The following is an 8,427-nucleotide window of genomic DNA, read 5'->3' on the forward strand; positions in this document are numbered from 1 at the left end:
CTGTATGGGCAAGCTGTAGCCTAGTGGTTAAGGTACTGGACTAGTAATCAAAAGGTCACTGTTTCAAGCCCCACTTCTGCCAGGTTGATGCTGTTGGGTCCTTGAGCAAGGCCCTTAAACCTCAGTTGCTCAGACTGTATACTATAATGTAAGTCGCTTTGAATAAAGGGGTCTGCTAAATGTCTCTTCTGGGATTACAATGCCTCATCTAGATTTATTAAACTGGAGTCACCAATAACAAAATTGTCTGTATTCCTTTACAGTCACTTGTACTTTCATATACTCATTCATTCATTGTCTGTTTTACCACTGTTTTATCGTATTTAGGGTTGCAGTGGGTCCAGTTCACCCAGACTGGTCAGTTACGTGTACATATATTTGTTAAATCAATGCCAGGACCCTTTGACAATTTGCCACAAAGTTTTATTTATTGGGGGTTTGTTGATGGTCTCTCACACAGAACACTACCTACTAACTACTCCCACTGATATAAATGACACTTTGCATGCAGATCTTTGCTTACAAAAACCTGGTGTGACTGGGGGATACTAATGGGGCATGAAACAACATAACCTATGACTAAATTACTTCCTAATTAAGACTAAATTTAAAAAAGGTAAAAAGGTAGATTTAATCACTACTCCCTGGTAAAAAAAAGTAGACTCAAGTATACTAATATTTAATATGCCACAGTGCACTATAGTGAACTTGCTTTCACACCTATGGTTAATGCACTTAAAGAGTGCTATATCGGAACAACTACATGGTGGCACTGTCGCCTCACAGCAAGAAGGTCCTGGGTTCGATCCCCAGATAGGGCGGTCTGGGTCCTTTCTGTGCGGAGTTTGCATGTTCTCCCCGTGTCTGCGTGGGTTTCCTCCGGGAGCTCCGGTTTCCTCCCACAGTCCAAAAACATGCAGTCAGGTTAACTGGAGACACTGAATTGCCCTAAAAGGGTGTTACTGTGTGCCTTGCGCCCATTGAAAAGCTGGGATAGGCTCCAGCACCCCCGCCCCCCCATGGACATGAACTGATGAATCTTGTTTAACGAGTAACTACAGTTTCTGTCATGAATGTAACCAAAGTGTGTAAAACATGACGTTAAAATCATATCTGCTTAGACAAATCCATTTAATTACATTAATTAAATGTGATTTAAAACATTAAACCTTAGATTTGTTAGAAAGACTGTATCTGAGCAAAACAACAGACGATAATTAGACAATAATTGTAACATTAATGCTTCTTTATAATACTTTGTGCGGTAGAATATCAGGAACCTTGAGCTGTCACTGAAACAGCATGCATTGGCAGGAGCTGTATAAGTTAAATATGAATGAGACATGACCACAGAGTAAAATGTAAAAGTGTTGGGACATGCAAGTCTGTACTTTTGGCTTAGATATACAGTATGGAGATTGTACTGTTTATTATTTATTTAAATAGAATGACTATTCTTAGAAAATATCTCAAAGATATCAAGACAAGTAATTTAAAACACCATAGTTATTTAGATATACAGTTTAGTCAAAAGTCTTAAGAAATTTTCATCATTTCTTTAACCAAAATGGTGATATTTTCATGTTTATATGTTTTACATGCATGTTGCATTGCCTCTTAATTCCATGTTAGTCATTAGGGTTGACTACAGCTGTTGAACTGTGCTGAGAAATAAAATGTGGCCCATCTTGTCCATCCTGCTGCATTTTTGTTGTCTATGTAATCACTTCAATCATGCTTTAATATGCTAATTTTACAGCAGATGCTTTTTTTTCCTTTTGATTCATTGATGGCAGCTACAAACATCTACCTGCCAACCCACCTAACTGGAGTGTGCTTGAAATGTGCAGCTGTTTTGCCTCTTTTTCAAATTACATGAAAATAGTCTTTAGGACTTATTTACTATATAATATGCAGTTTGCTGTCAGACACAGTCTTTTAGCTTTAGCGTGGGTAAGTGTAAGCAGCCAAATGTAGAACAACTATGATTTTATGTAGAATAATTAGCTGTTTTTGGCATTAGTGTCACATTGACATTGCATTCATTGCAATTTATTAAAGACTGGTTTTTCATCACTAAATTCTTGTTACAGTTCCAACCTTGCCTGGCTCCCAGAGCACATGGACTTTTGTTTATTGCTGATGAGCCATGCCTTCCTTGTCTCCGCCCCTGCCTGTTGATTTGCCCTCACCTTCATTGTGATCACCTGTTCCTTGTTGTGTATTCATTGTCTTGCATATAAGTTACCCATGCACCCCCTGCTCAGATTTAGAGCTTTGGAGTAAATTAGGTGTAAATAGCATAGCATAGCATAGCATAGCATAGCATAGCATAGCATAGCATAGCATAGCATAGCATAGCATAACATAGCATAACATAGCATAGCATAGCATAGCATAGCAATCATCCTTATTTGTAACCTGACCCTGAGATCTATGTTCTTTGTCATAGTTAGCCTTAGTCTATGTACCTTGTTCTAGCCTGAACTTAAGATCTATTTCCTTGTCACAGCCTGGCTCTAGTATCACCCTGATGTCCATGTGCCATGTTCCAGCCTGGCATAAATATCCAAGTTTCTTATTGCTGGTTAACTTTAGTCTGTGTTATTTTGGCCCCAGTTCTGTCCTTGTTCCAGTCCTTGTCCTTCTCTTTGTCTTTTTGTATTCCTCATGGTTTCTTGCCTCCATGTTCTCATTAGCGCTTAGCTCTAGTTCAGGATTTAGTATTTCTTGTTTAGGGTTTTATTCTAAAGGTTTCCATGAATTAGATAGCATTTAAGTGTTCGCATACTAGCCATTAGCCTTCATCCATCTTGATATTGTATCCTCTTGTAGTTCACAGTATGTGTTGAGTGTTAACCTTGTTCCCTGTTCTGTATCTGCTTTGGCCTTGCCTGTTTTGTGTCTATTTAAATAAAGTTGGATATAATTGTACTGCATTTGTCATGTTAAATGTAACTATCAGTCCTAAGCTAATAATTTATAGTACAAAAAAAAACGTTTTAGAAGGTACTATGTGATTTTATGTAGAAGAAAGGTTAGGATTCAGAAGCTAGTGCTATTTTGTTAAGCAACATGGCACTGACTCATTCATTTAGTTATTTGGAGATCTGCACTTTTCATTTATTGCTAGAAGAGTTTGAGAGGTTTTATCATTTTATTAATATACAAGTAGATATTGAAATGAAACAATGGTTCTCCAGGACCAGGGTGCAAGACAATTCAATATACACAGTGCAGATAAAACTAGTTGCAATAAAAGAATACAACTAAATTCAGATCTCTTATTGATCCTGTCTACATATGTAAGCTTTTACTTCATAACATCACAATGATGATAGCAGGATGCCTTTATTCAAAATTATTCACAGTAAAGCATGCCTTATGTTTACAGCTAATGGGTTGAACAGCATATGGATGATGTCAGTAATGCTGCTTAATTAGATGTAAAGAGCGTATTATAACATATGCACCGTAAACAACGCATGGTGTAATAAGCAAACAGACTCCTGTTGTGCACCCAGCGTAACTGAAAATACAGGAGGGAATGACTGCCTATAATAAGTAGCAGCTAGCATTGTTTGTTCATTCATTGTTTATTTTACCATTTAAATTTTTTGCATTTAGCAGACGCTTTTATCCAAAGTGTCTTACAGTGAGTGCTGTGACAGCATATTGTCTAAGCAATCCAGGGTTAAGGGCCTTGCTCATGGGCCAAACGGTGGCTACCTGGCAGTGGTGGGGCTTGAACCAGTGACCTTTCAGTTACTAGTCCAGTACCTTAACCACTATGCTACAACTACCACTGCTTTTTCTTGGCTATGGTCACTATGGATATATTGGGCAAAAGGCAGAAAACACCTGAGATAGGTCACTAATCTATTACAAGGCAAACACACTCTTGCACTTGGGGCAGTTTTAACTCCAGTTGGCCAGACTGCATTTCATTGGATTTGTGGGAGAAAACTGGAGAACCTGGAGGAAACCCAAATCGACACATGGAAAACCCTGGTGGATACAAATAATTTATGATCACTAATGAAAAATTGCAACAATAGTTATATGACATTATAGAATATGCTACATAATCTACAATCATTTATATTAGACAAAAATCTATAAAATCCCAAGACTGCCATGACTAATAGTTAATCGTGTTGTTGGACGGTTCAAGCACCTCTAAAACGTGTTGGGTAACAGTGTCATGTCTGTTAGTCCAACAGTTGGATTCCATGTGTGTTCAAACATTGCATTATAAATGGATATTAGGTCTGGATCTGGTTTGAGTTGATGCGTGAATGGAATCTACACCTGACATGTGGTTCTCATTGGTTTGTAGGTGTGGGTTTTCGTACATATATTTTGTATTTCATCTAATCAATGTCAGGGGGTATGGTAGCTCTGTGAATAGGTAGTAGTAGTAGTGTAAAAAAACAGTGGGTAACAGTATATTTTAGTGATGTTTCCCCATCTGGTTCATTTCATTATTTTAAATATAAAAAAACAAAGCAAAAGGGTAAAAAAAGACTGAAAATGTGTATTCCATTTGTTTAACTATGTTGTGTGAAACATTTTATTCATACAGATAAACTATACTATAGTTATTATAATAATATTTTTATTTGACTGGTGAACTAAATCAAAGGGATCTGACATTAATGCGCACAGAATTTTTAACAAAGTTATATATGAAGTAGACGGGCGGCATGGTGGGTTTTTTCTGGGAGCTCCGGTTTCCTCTCACACTCCAAAGATTAATCTCACACTCCAGGTTAATTGGAGATACAAAATTGTCCATGACTGTGTTTGACATTAAAGTAACCAGTAATTACCTATCCTGTCATGGATGTAACCACAGTGTGTAAAACATGACGTTAAAATCCTACTAACTCACTGACTCTGGATCCAGCAAAAGAGCTCCAGTGGCAGGGGTGTAACTACAGGGGGGGCAGCCGCACTGGAGCCCATGGCGGGAGGGGGCCCTCCACCGCACTGCCCCCCCATTGGCAGCACTCGCCAGGTCATTATTATTATATTACAATATATTAGCGGTGATATGTGAGTGACATTCAGCTCAGCCAATCAGAATGCAGCACCCGGTTTATACATGTGCAGTCGGACGTTCTGCAGTTAGTTTTGTATATAAGACTCTCCGTATGGCCACAACATTGAACCCAATAGGTAGTTCAGGTGCTGGAGCTAGGCAGTCTTAAGTGTTTCATATATATATATATATAAAATGAAATTTGTTGAGGGGGCCCAAACATTTTTTTTTTGCACTGGGGCCCATGAGCTCCTAGTTACACCACTGTCCAGGGGTGCCCAGGTGGTGCAGCGGGATATTCCGCTAGCACATCAGCGGCGAAATTCTGAACACCCCGGTTCGAATCTTGCCTCTGCTACTGGTCGGCTGGGCGCCATCTAGTGGGTACAGTTGGCAGTGTGGGTGGGAAAATGACCGGACTATGTGGGTGGGGTCTTCAAACACTGTGCAATGACCCGAGGTGCCTGTGCAGAAAGTGTCTGTATAGTGTATTTTTCTGTATAGTGTATATATAGTGTGTGTATATAGTGTAAATACACTGTATAGTGCATTTTTGGCTATATAGTGTATATTTTGTGTAAGTACTAAAGCACCAGTATGAGTGACTGTAGCTAATTTCTTTGTGCCCATATAAATAGACCTAGTTTGACTGCACCTGTATCAATATGCATAACTATGTTGGGAAGAGGAGCTGTCACCTAATGCTGAGTGGAATTTTTTCCATTTGTTTAGAAAACACCACCCTCCACCCCACCCAAAAAATCAATAATAATAAATCAACGTAATAATATTTATGTAATGGTTCTAACAAAAATCATCAAACTAAGAATGCCCCCCTGAGACCTGTGCCACAATTTACTCATCACTGCTTATTGCTGCATTGAAGTGTTTGGTGTATCAAGCTACAAACATGGCAATTTACTTAAACAGTTTTCTATTATGCAAAGATAAATTTATATTTAAATGTTTAACATGAAACTAACAAACTGAGTGTTCAAAATATCCTCAGTCTTGTTTTTTTCTTAAAAGACTAATGTAATTTGTTGGTTTGGCCCATGCTTTTTCCTCTGGATTGTATGTTCTGCTTAGTTATGATGAATTAGGACCCTTTTTTGACAAACTGGCTGTGTTTCTCTCACAGCTGCTGATTCTGAACCACGGAGAGCAAAGACAGATGTTTGAAACTGAGTCTGTGGGAATGTGGGACTTGTGTGTGTGTGTGTGTGTGTGTGTGAGTGTGTGTGTGTGTGTGTGTGTGAGTGTGTGTGTGTGTGTGTGTGTGTGTGTGTGTGTGTGTGTGTGAGAGAGAGAGAGAGAGAGAGAGAGAGAGAGAGAGAGAGAGAGAGAGAGAGAGAGAGAAAATGATATGAAAGTACAACATGCTTCCTTTTCAGTTGACACCCAACTTATAAAGCTCGTCAGTTTTATGAACACTAGAGAACAGATGCAAGATTCACTTTATCCATGAAGTTAGCCACAAAGAAATCAGGTTTCATTCATTTTTACAAAGCTACATCCAGGTCAAAGGCCAGGTTAATATGACCCAGTGTCTGTGTCAGTTTCTTATGTGTATTGGCAGCCCTAAATTGCTCTTAGGCGTGGGTAAGTGAGTAAATATGAAGCAAACCTTATATGTTCACTGTTTCTGTGTAATCTCTGGGCCCATTGCAACCCTTATCAGATCAAAGCGATTTTACATTACTGTACTATGAGCTCTAGATTGAAAAGGCAGATGTATACTTTAACACAACAAATTCTGCAAGCTAATCATGCTAAGTAAATACTCACTAATGAGTAAAATGCCAGGTGGTAAACACACACATAAGAGACACATAAGAGTTAAACTCGGCTGTTACGCACAAATGATTCCCAGGCAGGTTTTCTCCAGGGTGGCTTGATTGATTACCAAGCCTATGTTGGACATAAATTCAACTGACTGACAAACTCAAACCTCCACAAACTTGTACTGGAATTTCCCATGATCAAAAATATCCCCTGAGAAAAAATGTCTACATGCAAACTTTTTAAATTTTTGTGAACTTTTGTGCTCATATTATTGACTAATAGCACAACTGCTTTGCTTCACTGACTTGTAGTGTTAGCACAATAAGTCGAAAATGAAAATAGCTCCAACTGTTCAATACTACAGTCAATAATGCAGCAGAATGGAACACAATCAGTGTGGGGTTGCAGCCACAACTGCTATCTGCTAACACCAGGGTAAATACTTGGATCAATGCTTGTCTATCCTTGATGCCATCTATTTTGAAATAGTACATTAACTGCAAGTCTGTGATGCAGGTTAATGTAGGAATTCTCAACCTTAATTGACCATATTTTAAGAACTAAAAACTTCCATAATCCAACTACAAGTCTGTTCCTTAACGGCCTATTTTTACCCAATTGCGTTATGCTTCCTCTCTACTGGTACTGACCCTCACCCCAAATGAGGAGAGCGAACTGACACAAGGCGAGTTCATATGCGGATCAGCCTTGTGCATGGACAGCCACACCCTGATCGCATTATTCCTCTACTCTATGCAGACGCCATCAATCAGCCAGCAGAGGTCATAATTGCATCAGTTATGAGGTCCCTATCCGGCTCCCTCCCTGGATGAACAACAGCCAAAGGTTGTTCATGTAGCCGCCCAGCCCAGCCGGAAGGCAGAGCTGAGATTCAATATGAAGTTTTGAATATTCGAAGTCCCAGCTCTGGTGTGCTAGCGTATTTTACAGCTGTGCCACCTGAGCGGCTATTTTCCTTACATTTAAAAAGGTAATTATGTTTAACTAATTTTGTGCACATGCATACACATCTCATTTAATCATCATGTGCTCTTTTGCAAATTACTTCAGCCACTCATTGCAATCAAAAGAAAAGAAAAGATTTTTGATTTATAGAGAGAAAAAAATGAACCAGCATCCAAAAGAAACATATTAGCCAAGGTGCACGTCATGCAACTGCTATTTTTTAAGCTTGAAAAGAGGTCCAAACTGTCTTAATAGTCAAGAATAATAAATACTGCTAAAAGTTGTTATTTTTTAACTGATAAGTAAGATTTTGTTGTCTGTATTGGGTAAAAATCTGCTGCAAATCCTTCTGCACAAGGTTGAGAACCACTGGCCTGTGGTGTGAAAACCACTGCATGTACACTTGAATTCTGGACCACTCAACAAACTCTTAGTTGACTGTTGCTACAACAAACATACACTCTATCAGCATTGCTGTGTCTGATCCACTCATACCAGCACAACACACACTAACACACCACCACCATGTCAGTGTCACTGCAGTGCTGAGAATGATCCACCACCCAAATAATACCTGCTCTGTAGTAGTCCTGGGAGAGTCCTGACCATTGAAGAACAGCATAAAAGCAGAA

This window comes from Trichomycterus rosablanca, chromosome 6, assembly GCF_030014385.1.
Source record: "Trichomycterus rosablanca isolate fTriRos1 chromosome 6, fTriRos1.hap1, whole genome shotgun sequence".
NCBI lineage: Eukaryota > Metazoa > Chordata > Actinopteri > Siluriformes > Trichomycteridae > Trichomycterus > Trichomycterus rosablanca.